The sequence below is a fragment of the Macaca fascicularis genome, chromosome 13 (genome assembly GCF_037993035.2).
Source record: "Macaca fascicularis isolate 582-1 chromosome 13, T2T-MFA8v1.1".
Lineage (NCBI taxonomy): Eukaryota > Metazoa > Chordata > Mammalia > Primates > Cercopithecidae > Macaca > Macaca fascicularis.
Genome location: NC_088387.1, coordinates 80,933,478 through 80,956,764, shown reverse-complemented (window position 1 = coordinate 80,956,764; position 23,287 = coordinate 80,933,478). Strand labels below are relative to the sequence as shown.

At 35.3% G+C, this 23,287-nt stretch overlaps 1 pseudogene; it reads left to right on the top strand.

The window, feature by feature from the left end:
- The first annotated feature begins 20,830 nt into the window (after nt 1–20,830).
- LOC107127203 (heterogeneous nuclear ribonucleoprotein A1-like) lies at nt 20,831–21,791 on the top strand (annotated as a pseudogene).
- The last annotated feature ends 1,496 nt before the right edge of the window (nt 21,792–23,287 follow it).

Below are 23,287 nucleotides of genomic sequence, written 5' to 3'. Positions count from 1 at the left end.
CAATTGGAAAATAAATATATTTCTGAATCTTTAGACATCTTTTAATTCTAGTTTGAATTCTCAGGATGTTTGATCCATCCTGGTGATGGTTTTATCTTATCCCTACATTATGTTTCTTTGGTTTGGATCAAATAAAAAATAACTAATAGGTAAGTTGGTTAGTATATAGTATTTGCTCTCAGTTATGAAGGCATTATTCACAAGTGGTTATTTTCCTAATCTCTGATAACTAAATCTATTTTATTAAAGGGATTTGTTCACCTTACGTCATTCATCTTATTTTTTCTCATAGTTAGCCTTGTCAAAATGACTAGTCTTTTGATTAAACTGCTAATCTGATCTCATCTAGCCTCTATACTTTCTTACATAAAATTTCTATAGCAATTATGAAAACAAAAAATATAGCAATTATGAAACTAAAACTATTTTAGTGGTCTATTTTAGATCCTGAAGTAAAACATTTGCTTTGAAAAGAATTCTTCTAATTTTGATATAAACAGAGAAGCCCACTGTCTAACAATAACATTTAAACCCAAGAAAGCACAGTCAAAATAATTGAAGTAGGGCACTCATAAGAGGAGGAGACCGGGCACAGTGGCTCACGCCTGTAATCCCAGCACTTTGCGAGGCCAAGGCCAGAGGATTGCTTGAGTCCCAGGGGCTTGAGACCAGCCTGAACAATATAGCGAGACCTCATCTCTACTTAAAAAAAAATTCCAGGCATGGTGACATGTGCCTTCAGTCCCACTCCCTACTTGGGAGGCTAAAAAGGGAGGATTGCTTGAGCCCAGGAGTTCGAGGTTGAAGTGAACCATGTAATACCACTGCACTCCAGGCTAGGTGACAGAGCAAGACCCTGTCTCAAAATAAAATAAAATAATTTTTAAAAAGGAGGGGATAGGCGTTTCAAAGGCAGATTGCTATTTGTATTTAAAAAAAAAATAGCTTCAAGATCAAAATCCTAATGGATACATTGTGTGTCAATTAAACATGGACTGTTCCCCACAGAAGAATCAGTGGCAAAACTACTTTCAGAGAAAACAGTTCTTATCGATTTAATTTGATGACTCATTCCAGGAGGAGTTCATTCCATAAGAGCAGTAAACAATTAAGTATGAACAAAATACAGTTTTTCAATCCTGACAAAAAAAATTACTTTTCTGAACCAGAAAGTGCATCTGCAAACTAACAGGAATACAGTCATAATCAAAGCTTTGACCCTCAAGCAAAGAATATCTTGCCTCAAAATATATAAACAATTCATGTGTAATTTCTACTGACAATAAAATTACAATACTATGCGGATTTTTGTCAGCAATTGTCATGGTTTCTTCAAACGTGAAGGTCATAACACAAAATACAAGGTGAAAAATTAACTAAAACTCTTTTTATAAACATTCCTCACAGTACCTCACCAAGATATGAATGCTCATCAAAATATTGCTACATTCATATTAGAACCAACCATCAAAATTTAAATGTATTTTCTAAAAAGAATACCTTGAACCATTCATATGAATACAATTTAATTTGTGTGAATTAAGTAGTATGTATTTTTCTTTTTAACAATTTAAATTTTTCAGCTGTAGTTAACATCAAAATGAAATGGACTTTCTAATCTTAATCAGAGAAACTAGAAAGTAAATTTAAGTCCTCTCTGGGATAATTATCGCTTGTGAGTTAATGTGTGTTTGTTATCATCACTGGTGAATAATCAAGACTGATTTAGGCCAGGCATGGTGGCTCATGCCTGTAATCCCAGCACTTTGGGAGGCCAGTGCAGGTGGTTCACCTGAGGTCAGGAGTTTGAGTCCAGCCTGATCAACATGGTGAAACCTCATCTCTACTAAAAATACACAATTAGACGGGTGTGGTGGTGTGTGCCTGTAATCCCAGCTACTTGGGAGGCTGAGGCAAGAGAATCACTTGAAGTCAGGAGGCAGAGGCTGGAGTGAGCTGAGATGGCATCATTGTACCTCAGCCTGGGCAACAAGAGTGAAACTCCGTCTCAAAAAAAAAAAAAAAAAGGACTGATTTATACTCTCCACTCAGTATGCATCCTAATTAATAAGGCAAACTCATTCCTATATGGTCGAAACACATACACAAATGCAGTTCAATTCAGCTACTATAAAAAGACATACACCAAAGGTACAGATATTTAATTTTGCCTTCAGAACATGATTCTTCCATTTTACTATGGAGAATAGAGAATGGTTTCAGTTTGTGTTTGTTTGTATTTATGTATTCATGTGCCAAGAAAGGCTCACTAACAAGTAACTAAATTGATATTCCTAATATAAATTTAAATATTTATGAAGAAAACTTAATCAGACTCAAAGCTAGTACATATCACTTAGGCATAACATGGGCACACTTAATAACTTAAATACTTCTAATCAGGATTAACAAATGAATCCAGTGAACATCCACAGAAAAGAACACCTCAGCTTGATTTTTTTTGGATGAAGTAACAACTTCATTAATCTTAATATCAATGCTTTTCCATTATGTAGTGATACTGGTAGTTAATAACTCAAGAATAGCAACAGTGCCACCAAAATGTCTCCCCACATTAATCTGGCAACATTAATTGCTGCCTAGTTTCTAAGGCAGTTTGAATAGAAAAATCATCATTTTTTCCTCTGAGTTTTTTTTCCTTTCCCCCAGAAAAAGTATTTAATGGCACAGTTCTTAAAAAGAACTGAGCAGGGCAAAAATCAAATGGTTACTCAATTATTAAGAAGTCTGCAGTTTTGAAGTATTCTTTCAGTACTTTTAAGAGGATAACTTAATTTGTTTCGTTCTAAATCCTAAGTGATCCCTTCATACTTACTGAACCTTGCTATAAGCCTGTGGTTTCTCATATGTACATCAACAACTCTTATCAATGAGTTTCAGCTTTACCTCTTCAGTTGATTTTTAAAATTTCATTCCAGAAATCAGAGATTAAAGTTTAAAAACAAAGAAAACTTAGATAAGGTTAGTAGGGAAGAGAAACTGGGTGGTGGATTAAGATGGCCAACTTAATCCATACTGGAATTTCTTACGGGTAGAGGTGGCCATATAATCAAGGTATGGCAATGAAATACAAAAGAAAATTTCTGAGTGGGCCTCCTGGGAAAGCTTTATAAATGGGATGAACTCAGCTGTCACATAACTTTGATTTTTTCTCCTTCGCACTTACTTTACCTACTTGTTCCAGGGAAGTAGACACAATGCCTGCAGGAACAGCAGCCATCTTGTGATGATGAGAACAAAGGCTACATGCTTTAAAAAAGGATAGAACAGAAAACTAGAAGACACGAGATCCTTGGGTAGTTGTGGCCATCTTGGAATCCAGCTCCAAATATCTTATTACTTAAGAAAATAAGCCTCTATCCATTGAAGCCATCAAGTTAAGCTATCAAGTTAAACATTTTTTCTTTCTAAATATGAATATATGTTTAAATTACACAAAAATGTGTGTCTGTCCCCAATATATTTAAAGAATTATTGCAAAGATTTAAAGAGTAACTTCTACAGTCATCCTTGTTCTGATTTCGAAGTCAAATTTGCTTTATCTATTGTTCTTGCCCAATTGAGACATCAGAAATTCTTAATATGTATACTTGTCAAAAAAAAAAGGCCCCAACTCAGGAAACAAAATGATTATGAAGTTAACAACAAAGTCAGTCAGAACCCAGGCACTGAGGAGGACCGAGAAGGCATGTGTGAACTGATATGCTAAATCCCCTCAAGATCACAGCATAAAGTTCAGAGACTTGTGGGCATGTTTGTGTATGGGTGTGAAATGTAACTGCAAACTGAAATACACATTGGTAATTTGTTTTTCTGTGACTGAATAAACAACACAAATACTTAATCAAAGTAAAAATTATAAGCAAAAGTCATAAGCAAAATTATAGAATTACAAACATAAAAAATATGAATAGAATTATAGAAAGTATAACCATAAACCTGTGATTTATAATTACATCTGTATTATAAAATTATAAATAAGTAATAGTAGTACTTCCTTTTCACAGAAAGATCTATCACTTCAATATCATTGTTTCTCCAGAGTTCGGGAGAGGGCATTTTGATACCACTCCTCTAGGATCTGTATTATTAATAATATGATAAAATGAAGAGAAAGATTTATAATTTCAAGTTTCTTTAACTTTCATCTCTTTTCATTCCACTCCTCACCTTCACTTTCAAGCCCTAGAGTACTTATATTTTTTCTCTCACTTTTCCCTTCCCTCTCCTTTCTCCAAAATCACATCAAAGATCAATGGAATATTTTGATCTGGCTTGCCTGGTACTACTAAAGAGTCTTTATCAAGAAGTGAAAAGATTGCTTGAGGCCAGGAGTTAGAGAGGAGCCTGGGAAACACAGCAAGATCACGTCTCTACCAAAAAAAAAAAAAAAAAAAAAAAAATTTAATTAGCCAGCCATGGTGGCACATGTCCATAATCCCAGAGACTCAGAGAGCTGAGATGAGAAGATCACTTGAGCCTAGGGGTTCAAGACTGAGTGAGCCATGATTGTGCCACTGCAATCCAGCCTGGGTGATCTTGCCTCAAAAAAAAAAAAAAAAAAAAAGAGACCTTCTAAGTTAATGAAGGGTAGACCATCACTGACATGCCTCCAATCAGCACCCGAATGAGTTACAAACTCAGATTATTTCTTCCTATATCACAATAAAACTATAGCTCCCCAAATTAGCTATCCATTTGTAGCCTCATATCTGAATTTCTGATGCCTAGTTCTTCTAAGTCATGAAAGGAAGAAAACAGAATCATGATTTGCAAATATGACTGGATATTAGAATCAACTGGGAGGTACTTCTTTTTTTAAAAATGATGCATTAGCCTCCAATCCATACCAAAAAAATCAGAAGAAATACATGGCCTAGACTTCAGTATTTTTTATGTGCTCTGCAGTTGATTTTCATAAGTAGATAAGGTTGAAAACCACTGGAATAGAAGTTAGAAATGGAGTTAAAACAGGCCAGATTCTCAGCCCTGGGCTAGAATTATAGGCACATGTAATTATGACTTTTGAAGTATTAGATTGCTTATCTTTTTATAAGTGTTTCCTGTCACTGTCTGTTTCAGAGAATTTTCAAGGCCCTAAACATCTTAAGTGCTCTGCCTATTCATCACTCCTTCCCCCAAGTTCTGGTAACCAATGATCTTTTTACTCTCTTCATAGTCAATTCCAGAGTGTGATATAGTTGGTATCATACACTATGCAGTCTTTTCAGATCGGCTTCTTTTACTTAGTAATATGCATTTAAGTTTCCTCCATGCTTTTTCATGGCTTGATAGCTCATTTCTTTCCAAGGCTAGTAATATTCCAGGGTCCAGATGTAGCACTGTTTATTTAGTCATTCACCTACTAAAATACATCTTGGTTGCCTGCAACTTTTGGCAATTATGAATAAAGATGTAAACATTTATGTGCAAAAAATAAATAAATAAATAAAATAAATAAATAAAAGTGATCTAAAATACACCCAATGCTTTCAAGATAATCAAAAATCTAAGCACAATTTTCCAGTCTTTTCATTCTCTCATAGGCAATATATGATGCAGTCATTCCACATTGTTTCGTATCTTATCCACTTTTTCCACTAGACTGTTAACTCCTGGATGGCATGGACTGCGGCTTTTCATGACTGTAGGGCTGGATATAGACCAATGTCAAACACAAATAGGGGAGGACACAAAATAATTCTGGAATTGTTTGAGTGTATGTGGTCATCTCAGTTGGTCATTATGCCAGTACAGTCTGAAAGGATATATATATATATCCTTTATATATATGTATATATATTATTTTTTTCACGGACAAGTGTCAACTTTAATGTTTGGGTAGATATATGGATTTACTCATTCAACATTGATTGTGAAACTGTCATAGAGCAGACATTGTGCTAAGACCAGAGGACACACAGTGAAGCGGATGTGTGCCTTCAGGGAGCTCAGATTTTAGTGACTGTTATTTACAAAAACAGGAAAATATGTAAAAAGGTGAGAAAAACATGCTTTGGTTCAGCATAAGAAATACTAAATATAGACATTAGATTAACTTTTTCATTTATGCTTATCATGCAACACAATAATATAGACATTGTTAAACATGCATCAGATTGACTTTGCCGTGAGACTTATGTAATTACCACCCATACTCCTGATAACATGCATTTAGTATTTTATTCCCCATGTAAGCACGGTTGTTTGCTGACAAACTAATTCAACTACTTACTCGTAGGGACTCTTTCATGATCCATACAAAGAGTTTTATTACTTGTTTAAGAAAGGATATTCCAGAGGGGTTAAATAAATAAGGAAGATAAATGTAGTATTCTAGGAAGAAAGATGTAGGAATTAATGCTAACTAAATATAGGTATAAATAACATAGATTTGGGAAGATTAGAAATGGGGGGGTAGGGTTTATGTGAACATTTATAGCAAACTTTAATTATATAGAGAGGTATCCCATGCACTATTTAAAAAGGAATATTAAAGAAAAATATTTTTCTGTATATATTTATTACTCATTTTCTCCCTTTTCTAGCCAGTATCCCACACAGTTTACAGTGAAGATGTCCCTGACTGAGTTATGAGGAAAGGGGAGGGATGGTGAAATATAATACTAAAATATTAAAGCAGGTACAAGAGATGAAGCTAAATGTCACAATGTCTCCAGTAATAAAATAGTTTACAGCTACTCAGAGCCATACTCTGTTTAATAGTATGATACACATGAGGCAATGTCCCCTGAGCAAAAAGATCCTCTAATATTCCATAATTAGAAATGTATCTCTTTTGGTCTAGAATGTATCTTGTTTTTTCAAAGTTATGTAAAATCACACCAGGCCTCAGGGTTAACATCTCACCAAATCACAGTTCTGGATTAATGAGGAGACTGTAGGACAGAAGAGACCCTGGGCACCAGAGGCAGTAAAGGACAATCCAAGGACAAATGTGCTTCTCTGTCTGGACAAGGATCAGACTCTCCCTGGAGGGAGAGCCGATCTGTCCACAACAAAGGGGCAGCTACAGGAGCTGTTTGCTGCACTTTTACAGATTAAAATCATTAACCAAACATTCTGTAATGAACCACTCCAAGCTAGCACTCTGTGCCCTCTGAGGGCTGCTTTTGATGAAAATGAGCTGCATTTAAAGAAAAATGGTAATGTACAATGCAAACATTTTTGTCATTGGTGTTGACAGGGTGGCACTAAAATTTGGGCTTGATCTGGGTCTGGCATCTTTTGAAACATATACAAAGGAATGAATGTATGAACAAAGAAGGCCCCATTTCACTTTGTGCAATATAATTTACTCTGTGGGACTCATGAAAGTAAAATTAGAAAGACATGAAGGCTTTGGATAGCCCACAAGGCCTGCCTATCCTTCTGTTTGATTTGCTTGCTTTTCATTTTCTGAAATATAACCTGGGCCCTTATAACCAACTTGCTGCTTCAGTTGAAATATGCTCTTTTCACTAGAAAATGTATTTTCTATTCCCACACAGAACTGCTGGACAGTAGTACAATTACATTCCAAAGCAACATACAAATTTGACATGTTACAAGTTTAAAGAGATACGGAGTTTACCCTTTTTGTGTTAAAATATAATTGAAGGAAAATATGACCAAAGGCTTGTATATAGCTACAAGGAAGTACATTTGAAAACTCCTGTTCTTCCCACAACATTTATCTGAGAGAAAAGAATTCATAAATTACTTCTTTTTATGAGAGAGCTGTGTTGCTTTATGAAATTGATTTCAGCACAGAGTACAAACAGATTCCAGGAATATACATTTAATGGATGTAGATTTCCTTGACCAGGAGATGGATTCAACAAATATCATCAAGTAACATGGGGCTAGATTTTAGTTTTAGGTCTCTGTAAAACTCAAGGTTAAATGTGAAGCTTTTGGAGAAACCTGACAAACACTACCTCAGTCAGCTGATCAAGATTAACATCAACAGCTTATAAGTCACGTTGATAGTACGTGTCCTGGACACAATGTGATGAGCCTGGCACTTTACCTCAGTAACCTTCTTCCCCAAACCTGTAAGTCTGGTTGGATCATGAGGAAAAGATCAAATGATTGCCAGTGGAGGGATATTCTACAAAATACCTGACCATTACTCCTCAGAACTGTCAAGGTCAAGAAAAACAACGAATGTCTGAAAAAATTTCACAGCCAACGAGAGTCCCAGAGGACGTGAACTGAATGTAATATGGTATCCTGGATGGAATAACCTGTACAGAAGATTAGGTAATAACTAAGGATATTTGAATAAAATATTGACTTTGGTTAACATTAATGAATCAGTATTGGTCAGCTAATTGTGGCGAATATGTTATTGTAAGACGTTAATAACGGGGGAAACTGGGTGTAGGATATATGGGAATTTTCTTTATTATCTTCCTAAGTTTTCTGTAAATCTAAATCAATTCTAAATTTTAAAAGTTTATTAAATATAAAACTTTTTTATTTTTTCTGTACTGTGAGATTAATAATACTATACTTCTTTTACAAATGAGGAAATTGAGAGTTAATAGAATTTTAATGATTTGAGCAGCATCTTCTCATTTCCTGGGCCAAATCTCCTTCTATCATATTTAATGCCTGCATTTCTCACAGGGGTTTGGAAATGTATTCTGACTGGCAATCCAATGACAGCTTGGCTGTCCATCTCACTTAGTTGAAGTCTTTGCTCAAACTTCACTTCCCCAATGAATCTACCCTGACCACTGCATTAATACAGCACAGAACTCCTGATTCTTCTTAAACCGTACTGCTTTATTTTCCCATAACACTTTCACTTTCTAATACACCATATCATTTACTTATTTATTATCATACTCGTTGCTTATCGTTTTCTCCCATTACAATATAAGCTCTAGGAGGTCAGAGATCTTTGTTTATTGTATTCACTGGTCTATCCTGAGCACATAAAACAATGTCTAGCACACAGAACAGTAAATAAATATCTGTTGAATGAGTGAATCAACTAACCTCTGCCCAGTCATAGTTTCTGGAAAAATATTTTCTGTTCTTCTAGTAAAAACTTTATATAATATCAATTCTTTTTATTCATTCTACAGAAATAGTAAATTACTGTCTTTCTACAGCCTCTGAATTTTAACTTACCTGTTTTAGATTAGGGCACGTGCTCCTGACCATCTTTCTTATATCTTACTTTTTCATTGTGTTTGATGCTTCACTCCTCAGAGTCTTTCTCCTGTACTTGTATTGCTAAAACTAACTGCAGAGTCAGCAATCACTGGTGCTCAATTAGCTCAGCTTACTATTATTATTCTGCAATTAATTTCTATAAAATCAAACATCCCTAATTTTTCAAAAAGCCTATGAAATTAGAAAAACAGCTCTCACTTGCTCTATGTATTTTTAAAATATTTGTGTACAGGAACTGATATTATCACAGGATTACTGAGTAACCCAAAAGGGAATCCCATTTCTCTTCCTTCACTCACACTGGCTCGTCTTTCTTCTGCTCTTGAAATTAAAAAACAATTCTCAGTCACACGTGATCCATACCTGTGTTCCTTTTGTTTTGATGTATACGTATCAGAAAACCATACATGAGGAAAGTCAAATATGTGGTAAAAACTATATTTCTAAAGGGATTAAATAATACTGATCTCATGTACTATCAATCATCTTCATTATTTCTGCAGAAGAAAGAAGGGAAGTTTTTAATTTGGTGAGAAGGAGGAACACTGGCACCACACTTTGCTTAATCAGGGAAATTTTATGAAAGCTGTTGGATCTATATGACACAATAAAAAATATTTCAGGAACTAATGAGGCTCTTTTGAGCACACGATAAGATTAAGTTATAAGATGCCCCACCCTGAGTCTGACCATTTGCTATCAAAACAAAATCTGATCATCTGTAAGATATTTTGCAATTTTGATATTTATTTTTCACACATTCGACAAATGCTTATTGAGAAATTACTATACAGAAGACTGTGAAAAGCACTGATATGCAGCTAAAAAAACAAGAACATTGTACTCAGGTAGCATACATTTCCACATCGCTGCAGATAAAGCAAGGTAGAAAGTAATGTATTACAAGAAGGACACAACAAACACAATATAGGATACACAAATCAGGAGGGAGGGAAAGAAGCAAGGAACATCTATACTGGAGGATTTTGAGTGAGACTCTGAAAGATAGATAGCATCAAATCAGGCATATTGTGGTATGGAAAGGCAGGGGAGAAGGACTTTCATGAGAAAGTAGTGGTTAGAGTTATGAGTGCTTAAGCATAAGGGAAAATCATAAGAGTATAGACAACATATGTAGCATATGTTACCAAAAGGAGAAGCATATATAAATGAAGAGCAAATGGGTAGTTAGAGCTCCATGAAAAATATCAACATTTTAAGGAATGATGATGAAACAGGCATAAGTAATCAGGTCAAAAGAGAAGGGAAACCAGAAAAAATGAGTTTCCTATCAATCCAAGGAAGAAAGAGTCTGAAGAATGACATCAGTAATGTTAAATCCTAGAGAGGGGTCTATCTAGTGAGCAGTGAAGTGAGGCATTGGATTAATAATTTTTAGCTCACTGGTGATCTTATCAAAGTCAATTTTCAAATTAATAAAAAACCTAAATTGAAATTAGTTGAAAAGTAAAAGGAGTTGAATAAGTGGAAAATAATTAGAGGCTTTAAGTAATGTGTTAGCAAAGGAAAGAAATAACGGTGGTTTGAATGCAAGGTAAGTTTGAAGTAAGCTTTTCAAAAGATGAAGGCAGCTTGAACAATTTTAGAGAGAGAAGGAAGGGGATCATAGAAAGGGAAAGTATGAAGACAAAATATGAAATGGAACTTGTGAATCATGGACCTCAGGAAATTAAGAGGGATGAGCTGGAGTGCCTACATGGAGTTCACACTTCGGAGAGAAGACACATGCCTTCCTCTGAAGTAAGAATGTAATCCATGGACATTTAGAGGAGGGGAGAGGATGAGCAGGTTGCAAGGCCTCATTCATTACATCCATTTTCTTTTGTGTGAAGATAACTATGAAGGCCCTTCCCCAAGTTTTTGAGAATGAGAGGTTTAAAGGAAGAAAGCAAGCCATCAAAATAGAATGAAGTTTTACAGCAACCCTGTGGAATAGATGAAGAAGGCAGGCTACAGTAGTTCTGCACTTCTGTAATCACTGAGTACTAATAGAAGTGGCAGACTTAGAACTGTTCTTTTGCAAGAGTGTCACTCAGGATGATGGGCTGTGCATTAAATAGTTAAGCTGAAGAGTAGTGGACAAGTTAGAAACTACCTAAATAGTTTACACAAAATGCAATGAGTGTTTTATTTGGGAGTATCAGTAATAGTAATACTAAAAAGGAGCAAAAGTGAAACATAAAGAACTTAGATAGTATTCTCTTATGCAAAATTTGACACCTAAAATTTCATTGATTTTTATTATCAATTTGATAAGCTGACAGAATAAGTTTTGTATTACCCCATCACAAATACAAATAAGTATGAGAAGTTAAATAACTTTCTAAGAAAATACAGAATTGGCCGGGCGCGGTGGCTCAAGCCTGTAATCCCAGCACTTTGGGAGGCCGAGACGGGCGAATCAAGAGGTCACAAGATCAAGACCATCCTAGCTAACATGGTGAAACCCAGTCTCTACTAAAAAAATACAAAAAACTAGCCGGGCGAGGTGGCGGGCGCCTGTAGTTCCAGCTACTCCGGAGGCTGAGGCAGGAGAATGGCGTGAACCCGGGAGGCGGAGCTTGCAGTGAGCTGAGATCTGGCCACTGCACTCCAGCCTGGGCGACAGAGCAAGACTCCGTCTCAAAAAAAAAAAAAAAAGGAAAATACAGAATTGATTTAAACCAGAGCTGGGACAAGTTGCTTTTACTTTTTGCCTATAAATTTTAGTATTAAGCCACATTAAAGTCAATCTCTATACTATAAAATCAGTTACACAAGACTGAAATAGAAGGTTTTTGATTCTTTATAGCATTCATTTAACAGCAACTAGTTGCAAATAGCTCAAAATTAAGTTTAACCTGATCCAATTTTCTATATTGTGCCAATTGTCTGAATTTTTAATATATAAATTTGGGCAATTTTACCTTTTTTTCTTCACATTTATCAGTATTTCCAAATATTCTTTAGTAAGCATTGCTTTCTTAATCAAAGAGAATAAAAGCCTCATTTGGTTAAATCCTACTTTGCCCTTTAATTTCTGAGTTGAAAGTCATTGACTTATAAGCACTTTCGAATGGAATAATAAATTGTGTCCTCAGCTTACACTCCTGTTATCAGTTTCTGCTTGAAAAACATATCATCAGTAAGTGTACTTTGGTTACAGTTAAAAGCATCTGTAAGTATTGATTGCATTTTTCCTTGTCAAACACTTGCAGCCAGTAGAAATCTTATAACTGATCCTAAATACTTTTATTCAATGACCTGTCTTTCAGGGGATCTCTAACGTGAGAAAAATTGCCAAATGAACGTTTGCATTAGAATTCACTGATTGGGAAAAGCAGTGGTAAATCTGCTAAAATGTGAAAGGGAATTTACCATAACTCATTACTGCATTGCACAGTGCTTAAGAGCACGTTGTCCAGGGGCATGCTGGCAATTTGAATTTAACTCCATCTCCCATTAGTGCTTAGGTTTTGGAAAAATTATTTAACATCTTTAGTTCCAATGTCCTTTTCTGTAAAAGAGGAGAAATAATACTAATTCCAATCTTACATGCTTATTAATTGCATGAAATGAGATAATGATCTAGAATTCTTATTAGAGTTTTCTGTATTTAATAAGTATTCAATAAAATGTACTTATTATTTTTGACTAACATTTATGGAGTTTGCCACTAGTTTTATTAATAAATAAGCAGAAAACGAATCATTCTAGAACTCACATTACCATTGCTATAATAAAGATGGTGCCGCTTTTTTTAGTTGTGTTAAAGAACAAGCTTTGAATCACTAACATTTTGCAGAAAATACATATTATTGAACACTTCAGGCTGCACCTGTTTAAAATACTCTGAAATATAATTAGAAAAGGAATCTAGCCAGCTGAACTTTCACATATCTTTTTAAGAAAAATAATGTGTGTATTTAATAGTTTTGTACCTTTTAAAATATTGTTATCTTTTAAAAATTGATTTTATGAGTTCTCTCTGTATATTTAATATGAACACTGTTTCAAAAATTTTTATAGCAAATATCTCTTTCATTCTATATATTTTTTTCTATCTTAATGCTGTCTTTTGATGAAGGAAAGTTCGTAATTTTATTGAGTACAATTCATCAATTTCTTCCTTTATTGCTATTGCTGTCTCTTGTTTTTTCAAAATCTTTACCTACCACAAAGACATGAAGAATTATACTTGTTACCTTATAGAAACTGTGTTTATCTTTTTAATTTTTCACCCTTTTTCTACCATCCAACTAAACTGATTTTTGTGTGAAGTGAAAGATAGGGTTGAAAGTTTATTTTTTTTTCTATACTGATACTGAGTAAACTCCTCACTATTTACTGAGAAGACATTATTTCCTCAATGTTTTATGATGGAACTTTGGTTATAAATTGTAAATCAGGTGATTGTGTAAATATGGGCCTATTTTTGAAGTCTCTAGTTATTATATTTGATTTGTCTTTCTTTGTGCTAATAAAATTCTATACTGTCTTATTAATACAGATGTATAATAAATTCTGATTTCCGATAGTTTCTGCTGTCATTTAGCCTTGTTCTTCAAAACAATGCCTCCAATCTAGAAGCCTAGTGGTATCTGTGACACTTATTTCTCTCATTTTCTATATTCAGCCACTAAAATCTATGGATTTTAGGATAAAGTTATCGATAATAAACTTAAAACTGACATTCTATATTCTGTTGTAGCTAGTGTTTTGAGTTACACATAACTCAAAATTATCCCTTCCACCTTTTCCCCAAACTCCTGCTTGATTTACTTTAGATTCTCATCATCTCTTGCCAGGATGCCTACAAGTGGCTTCAAATTAATGTTCTATTTTCTCCTTCCTCATGAAAATCTTATCATGACTTTCTCCTGTTGGTAGAAAAGATATTGAAATTTAGCTTTTATTTTGAGTGTATACATCTGAATGCATATTCCCAGACAATAATTTGTTTCCTCACTTAGGAAACCACTTCCTCCAAGTCTTCGTTGAGGGGCTACTAACCCACACTATATCCACATGAAACAGTTGTCACTATTTTGATTTTCTCTGCTTTACACAGCAAATTGTCGAAATTAAGCACTGACATAAGCAAAAGATCCAGTGCTTTTGATTAAATTGGACTTTCAGCCACAATCAAGTTTGAATAATGTAGTCAATCTGTTCAGGCTAGATTTCTCTTCAAAGTTGAAATTTGCATTCTTTTTCTCATTTTTGTTATTTTTTGTTTTGTGATATAATTGGTCTTCATAGCCTCTGGAGTGCCCAAAGAGAGGATACAGTTATCAATAAAAAACTTTTTTTTTTTTTTTTTTTGAGACGGAGTCTTGCTCTGTCGCCCGGGCTGGAGTGCAATGGCCGGATCTCAGCTCACTGCAACCTCAGCCTCCCAGCGTCAAGCGATTCTCCTTCTTCAGCCTCCTGAGTAGGTAGGACTATAAATGTGTGCCACCACACCTGGCTAATTTTTGTATTTTTAGTAGAGATGGGTTTTCATCATGCTGGCCAGGCTAGTCTTGAGCTCTTAACCTCAAGCGATCTGCCTGCCGTGGCCTTCCAAAGTACTAGGATTACAAGCATGAGCCACCATGCCTGACCAATAATAAACTTTAAAATGACATTCTAATTATTCTGTTGTAGTTAGCACTAAATTCTTGAGCCTGTAAATTGAGCAATGTAAAGATTTGTCAATGTTAATTTGTCAATTAACCTGCTTGAAAACTTTGCACTAAACTTATCCTAGAGTATAGATGCTTGATATTCGAGTTCCAGAAATATAAGTGACCTAAGAATGCTAAACTGATAAATATAGCTTAATCTCTTTCTTGCATTGACAACAATATTATTAATGTCCTTGGTATTTATGTGGAGGAAGGATATTGAAGAGAAGTAATTTTTTTTTAAGGGAGCGTTTCTCCTCAGTGAGCATGTTCTTAATTCATAGATTCTAAAGTGTCACTCACGGCAATCTTACCTGAAGGAGATCTGAAATATGTTCGTTAGCAGTGTTGACTAGCAGCTAAATGAAAAATACTTTATGGTCATTAGCACAAAGCATTAATGTGACCTAAATAAAGTAATCTTGATGGTCTTTGCTGTATTTGTGGAAATATTTATGACTTTTCCCTTTATGACCTTTGCTAGAATAACTGAGTAACAAAACTGACATCGATTAAAATCTTTTTTCCAATTGGCAGAGTTTCCAAATTTATTCGATGGAAAGAAAACCAGTATATTTATGGGAACATCAATTTTCATTGCTTCCCTCCCTCTTAATTGAGGAAAATTCCTGAGATGACACAGTGAACCCTCTTTGTATTCCAGCTGCAGGTATTTGTGTTAAATTAGTCTTACCTTACTCTTCCTCAAAGAACAATAAATGCACCAGATCATAACTGAAGGCACTCAAGAAAACCAGTGTTGCAAATAAAAAAAAAAAAAGTCTCAGTCACGATTTCTTTGATCACAGTCTTTCAATGGAAAGCAGAAGTCTCTTCTGCTCCTGTCAAATCAGTTGGAACTGGTTTGAAAGCCCAAATTGAAGTTAATATACCCAAAACGTCAAAGGCTAACTGAACTGCCTGAAAGTCTAACAGAATGTGATGATCAGCAGTGTCATTTTCCATGTAAGTCAGTCTAGTTACCTCTGCACGATACGCTGCAATGACTGGAGTGCTTTATACTATCCTCCCACTCTCACCTGGTGACTATAAAATGTGTTATGGCATCTTTAGTAATGGAGGAACTTACAGAAAAAGTACACCCTTTATTTGCACGAATACATATGCTTATAAATATATCCTATAATGTTTATAAATAGGTAGAAACCCTAATTATATTTTCCTCTGTTAAAGCTTTTATTGGAGCTACATTTTCTCAGTGTGGTAGTCCTAAGTGGTTTATTGTATTGTTATTTCGCTTTATCCAGAAGTACTTAAAGTTGCTTTGTAGAGCCATTCGGAGATCCGGTCTATCTAGTAAGCGTGCATGGGTTCAAATCTTGTATATCTGCTAACTGTCTGGATTTAGAAATATTCATTTGTAAGATTAGGTCATCTGTTGTTATAAGCATCTTCCAAACAGAAATTTAGGACATTTTCTGTAAAAACTCACTCTAAAAATAACAATAAATAAATAAAGAATGTGATAAAGGTCCTGTGGTCGTAATTACTCATGCTCCATAAGAGTCTTGTTAGTTTGTCCATATACTTCTTTACGAGCCACAGGACATACTAAACATAGTAGTCTAGATATGATCTGACCAAAGAGGAACAGAATGGGACAAATATCCTTTTGGTCTGAAACTTTCAATGCAACCTAAAATTTAAGATTATATTAGCTTCATTAGCAGCTGAATAAAATTCTTCACTCATATAAAAAAATCTATTAGAAAATAGGTATTTTAAATTCAAGTTGCCCCTTTCCACACTCAGGAAAATGACTCGGTATCTCAGTGTAGGGGTGTGCGTTTATCTCTATTAAATTTCCTACTCATAAATTTTATAAACTTCAGCATAGGAATGGTATAGCATGAGCTCTTGAGTAAGACAGAGCTGAGATAAAAATTGTTTCTCAACCACTGAGTATGTGATTTGATTTTTATATTTCTTATGTATAAAGAGGATAACATCTACTTTGCTGGGTAGTTGTAATAATCAAGTGAGATGCAGTGTATAAAGGTGCCTATTCAGCACATAATAGGCACTCCAAAATGTGGTAATTAAAATTATGATTATCATTTCTGCTCAATGTCATTGAAACCTTGATTCTGTCATCTTATATTTAAATAGCCATATTATATAGACTCAGTCTCAAATTTCATAACTGTGCTTTATTTTGATCTACATTCAGGTCATTGACACAAACGTTAAAAAGGAAAATGTAAATGAGATGAAGTAGAAAACTTGCTGCAATAAAGACTATTCTAAGTTGAAACCTATTCATTAATCAATAATTGGGGTATAAATGTTCAGCCAGCTATGAACCAGCAAAATGTGATTATTTTACTCCAAATGGCCTACAACAAATGAAGCTTCATCAAATACCTTTCTCAAATTCATACAAATGTGCATGCACATACCATACACAAACAAATACACACATAACAAACATGGGCACTGTCATACTAACTTTTTTTTTTTTTTTCCCGAGACAGAGTTTCACTCTTGTCACCCAGGCTGGAGTGCAATGGTGTGATCTCAACTCACTGCAACCTCTGCCTCCTGGGATCAAGTGATTTTCCTGCCTCAGCCTCCTGAGTATCTGGGATTACAGGTGTCTGCCACCATGCCTTGCTAATTTTTGTGTTTTTAGTAGAGATGGGGTTTCACCATCTTGGCCAGGCTAGTCTCAAACTTCTGACCTCAGGTGATCCACCTACCTTGGCCATACTAACTTTAAGATGCAATGCCCGATGTAAATGACAAGTTGATGGGTGCTGACGAGTTGATGGGTGCAGCACACCAACATGGCACAAGTATACATATGTAACAAACCTGCACGTTATGCACATGTACCCTAGAACTTAAAGTATAATAATAATAATAATAATAATAAAATAAAAATAAAAAAAGGTGGAAGGTTAAAAAAAAAAGATGCAATGTCAAACCATTATAACAAGTCTTATTATCATTAAACCTATGCTAACTCCTTATAACTGCCAATTCTGCCACTAATTGCTCATGGAAGATTTGTTTAGCTAGTTTATTCAATATTTTTATTTCTGTCACCCACAATTTTTATCTTTTTGAAAACTGAAAGAACATTTTCTCACCTGATTTCCATGATGACATCTTGAGTTCATCTTTGATCACATCTTCAATGTGTAATCTCTGGAAGGATTTCAATTCACTAAAGCCTAAAGACTTAAATTAATTCAAGGGAGCTCCTCACTCTCCTCTGTCCTCTTCCCAAACTATATCTACTCTACTTCTACACCTTTGGTTATATTATACCTCATTTCATTATTTTTGGTTCACTCATCTTTCAGTTCACTGAATTATGCCATAATAATTCTAGAGCACAGAGATTTCCGAACTACTCCAGCATCATTTGTTGTTTATTGTTGTTGTTGTTTTTGCTCTAAAGAGATGAAGTCTTGCTATGTTACTCAGATCGAATTTGAACTCATGCTCAAGAGATCTTCCCATTTCATGTCCAGAGTAGTTGGGACTACAGGTATGCATCACCGCACCCAGCTGCATTATTTGTTTATACCACTTATTCAGTAGCATAAATAATATAATTTATAATATTGTGCATTGGCTTTTCCCCATATGTCTTATATTTAATTTTTATAACACCTGTTGTACTTTGATTACAAACTATGATAAAAGGTAATTGTTAAGCGCAGTATGTAGTAAAAACACTGCTGAATTATGAATCAGATAATTGAATTCCCAAACCTCTAGGGTTATTAAAAAGTTCCATAACCTAACTGGGCCTCAGTTTCTTGATCTATAAAATGTTGAAGTTGGAATATATGCAATTTAAATATATCTTCAAATTTTAAGTGCTACAACTAGTGCAATAGCCTGTAAACTCCATTAAGCAGGAGGCATGTGTCCCGTTCACTATCGGCTTCCTGGGTACTTATTATAGTGAATAGCACATATTCTTTCATTCATTCAACAAATTTTCATTGTATGTAAGCCATAACTCAAGGAACTTGGGCTAAAGAAATAAGCAAATTCCTTCCCTCATGGATTTTCTAGTGAGGGCAAATAGGTAAACCGCATTATAGGTTAGAAGTTTATTAGTGTTGCAGACAAAAATCAAGCAGGGAAGGGGAACAATAATGCCAGGGTTTGGTTTGCAAGCTTCAGTATGGTGGTCAGTGCAGGCCTCTCTGTGAAGGTTACATGCAAGTAAAGATTGGAAAGACAGGAGGGACAAGCCACCAGACATATGGAGAAAGAATATTCCTGGAATCAGGAAGAGCCAATGCAATTCCTGATGTTGTCATTAACCAAGAAGGAGCCAGAGTGGCTGGAGCTGAAGAATAGGTCAAAGAAATAGCAGGGAGCTAGTGTGACGGGCCTCACAGGCATTGTGAAGAGGCTGGCCTTGACTCTTGTAAGATGGGGCGCTCTTGGACATGTGAACTAAGAGATGGCATGATCTATACTTAGGGGGATAACACTGGCTGCTAGGTTGAGATTAGACTGTAAGGGGAACAAGGATACGAGTTAGAGATGGCTTCGACAAGCAGCAGAGGTGGTGGGAAGTGGTAGGATTTTCGGAAATATTTGAAGATAACAGGATTTTTTGAGAGAAACAGAGAAATCAAGGGTAACTCCAAGATTTTATGACTAACTGAAAGGATAGAATTACTACTATTTGCAGTGTGGTAGAGCAAGTTTTAGGGGAAGACCAGGAATTTAGTTAGAATATATTCGGTTTGACACATCTATTAGGCATCAATAAATGTTCAGTAAATGTATGTAGACCGATTATAGCTAATGTACATTATACATTTTTTGCACATATCATATATAATAATAAAACTTCTAAGAACTGTTCCTCACTCTAGAAAATTTCTCCTCCCAGTGTATCAGTATTGGAACTTTCACAGTACAATGGGTTGAAAAAATAATTTCAGAATCTAGAGGAGTAGAGTATTTGATATGTAGTGATTGTCTATTATCATCACCCTAATATGCAAAGTTAAGGCAAATTTCCATTATATTTTCACAGTATAGATTGGCATCCATTTGAGACCAATAGTAATTAGAATGTACAATCTGCATATATTTCTTTGTTTAGAATTGTAATGGGTAAAAAAAAACTGCTGTTTGTGAAAGATTTTGAGAACTTTTCAAATATTTAAAAACATCCTACAGTTTCAAAAAGGACAAAAGCTGTTACAAATAGTAGAAAATAATTATTGTTTTTCATTATTGAATTAAATATAATAATTTTTAGTAAAGAGATGATTTCCTAGACCAAGGTCTTCAGTCATTAGATGGTCATGTTCATACACGATCGCATATCATCTCAGTATTGGTAATCACAGTTGATATGTTTGTATGTAAGTTAGCACAAATATATATACACACACACAATGTAGAATTATACACATGTGCATGTATGTGTGTATATGGAATCAGTGCGTTACAGAAGCTTATCAAAGTAGGTTTAAGTTTTATTTATTTTGTGTATGTCTGTACTAAACATTTCCTTGAAAGAAAACATGATAGAAGTTCAGGCTGTTTTCATCCAGAAAGTGTGTGGGGGAAGAGGGTATCATAAAAATTATAAATAAAATCAAACTTTTATAGTGTATCTCGATAGAAATTACCCAGAATAAACTATCGCAAAGTTACCAGATTCAACAGAAAAAACATCAGTTTTATCACTCAATCTTAGTAAGTTTTGACAGTTAATATTTTTGTTTCTTCAACTTTTTCATGGGATAATTTATTGTGCTTTCTTTATTCAAATGAAATTATCACATGTCTATTTATTTTTCACCACCCGCTGATAATACTAAGAATTCTTGTGTTCTGTAAATATTTGTAACACATTTATTTGCTTAAAATACTTTCATAGCCTTTCTGCCCATGGATACCGCTGAAGAAGCATGGTTAAAGTCTCTCTTCTCTCTGCCATCATGTCTAAGTCAGAGTCTGCTAAAGAGCCGCAACAGCTGAGGAAGCTCTTCAGTGGAGGATTAAGATTTGAAACAACTGATGAGAGCGTGAGGAGCCATTTTGAGCAGTGGGGAATGATCATGGACTGTGTAGTCATGAGAGATCCAAACACTAAGTGCTCCAGGAGCTTTGAGTTTGTCACATATGCCACTGTGGAGGAGGTGGATGCAGCCATAAATGCAAGGCCACACAAGGTGGATGGAAGAGTTATGGAACCAAAGAGACCTGTCTCAAGAGAAGATTATGAAAGATCAGGTGCCCACTTAACTGTGAAGAAGATATTTGTCGGTGGCATTAATGAAGACACTGAAGAACATCACTTAAGAGATTATTTTGAACACTTTGGAAAAATTAAAATGACTGAAATCATGACTGACCAAGGCAGTGACAAGAAAAGGGACTTTGACTTTGTAACATTTGACGACCATGACTCCAGGGATAAGACTGTCATTCAGAAATACCATGCTGTGAATGGCCACAACTGTGAAGTTAGGAAAGCCCTGTCAAAGCGAGAGATGGCTAGTGTTCATCCAGCCAAAGAAGTCGAAGTGGTTCTGGAAACTTTGGTGGTGGTCATGGAGGTGGTTTCAGTGGGAATGACAACTTTGATCATGGAAGAAACTTCAGTGGTTGTGGTGACTTTGGTGGCAGCCATGGTGGTGTTGGATATGGTGGCAGTGGGGATGGCTATAATGGATTTGGTAATGATGGAAGCAATTTTGGAGGTGGTGGAAGCTACAGTGATTTTGGCAATTACAACAATCACTCTTCAAATTTTGGACCCACAAAGGGAAGAAATTTTAGAGGCAGAAGCTCTGGCCCTTATGGTGGTGGAGGCCAATACTTTGCCAAACACAAAACAAAGGTGGTTATGGCGGTTCCAGTAGAAGTAGTAGCTATGGCAGTGGCAGAAGATTTTAATTAGGAAACAAAGCTTAGCAAGAGAGGCGAGCCAGAGAAGTCACAGGGAAGCTACACGTTATAACAGATTTGTAAACTCAGCCAAGCACAGTGGTGGCAGGGCCTAGCTGCTACAAAGAAGACATGTTTTAGAAAAATACTCATGCGTATGGGCAAAAAACTTGAAGACTGTATTTGTGACTAATTGAATAACATGTTATTTTAGTTCTGTCCTGTGGAAAGTGGAAAGCATTCCAACAAAGGGTTTTAATGTAGCTTTTTAAAAAAAATATATTTTCATAGTATACTTGGTCTTTTGGAAATGTTTAAGAATATTAATTGTTATATTATTAACTATGTGGTATTATAATATTTTGCAAGACAGACATTGGATATATTTTATTTTTAAACTGTGAGAATTCATTTCCATGGTTTTTCCCTCTTATAAAATATGTCACTCATCATAAGAAGGAACACTGTATAAATCCTTACCTAATGCCAGCACAATGCAAATATATAGTAAACATCATACTGGTATTTACCCAAAGCAGTAAGATTCAATTTTAAATAACGAATTCAACAGACAGAAACTTTCTAGAAAAGGCATTTTAGAAACAGAAAAAAATTCATTTAAAAAATAATGCGCAGGCTAATTTACCAAGTAAGTAGAATAGAGGTCAATTGAAATGTGTTTTCACTTACGTCCTGGAATTATTTAGTGTCTAAAGTCAGAACCCAAGAGTAAGGAAGGTGGAGAGGATTCGAACACTACTACATTTCTTGGCTTCATATCACTTAGTGTTATCAAATACTCATCTTTACTCAACAACTGTAATGTATTAAAAATACACTCTGTAGCTCTGTGCTAGATATTTTACAGCAGTCATTTCTTTTAATCCTATATGCAAATATGTATTCTTCTGTTTCTATGCACATGTTTATAGGAACTGTGCATCTCCAAACGTTGACATACATAGGCCAGAGGAACTATTCAAGGCTACATGGACCTGCATTTGCACATACTACAGTGCAAGGGTTCTCAATTTCTTTGAATCCTCTCCCTTTACTTCATATTCTATTTTCACAGATAGGTATTGCTTTGGTTTAAATCGAGTGTGGGTAAGGAGGAAATTAGTTCACCACCCAACCTCTCCCTTCCTTCAACATTTCCCCATCTCTCAACCAAGTTTCCCAGCAAAATCAATGGCAGAGTGTTTGTTTGTTTTTTGTTTGTTTGTTTGTTTTGACATGGAGTCTCGCTCTGTTGCCCAGGCTGGAGTACAGTGGCGTGATCTTGGCTCACTGCAAGCTCTGCCTCCTGGGTTCAAGCGATTCTCCTGACTCAGCCTCCTGAGTAGCTGGGACTACAGGTGCCCACCACCACGCCCAGCTAATTGTATTTTTAGTAGAGACGGGGTTTCACCGTGTTAGCCAGGATGGTCTTGATCACCTGAGCTCTTAATGTGACCACCTTGGCCTCCCAAAGTGCTGGGATTACAGGCCTGAGCTACCGCACC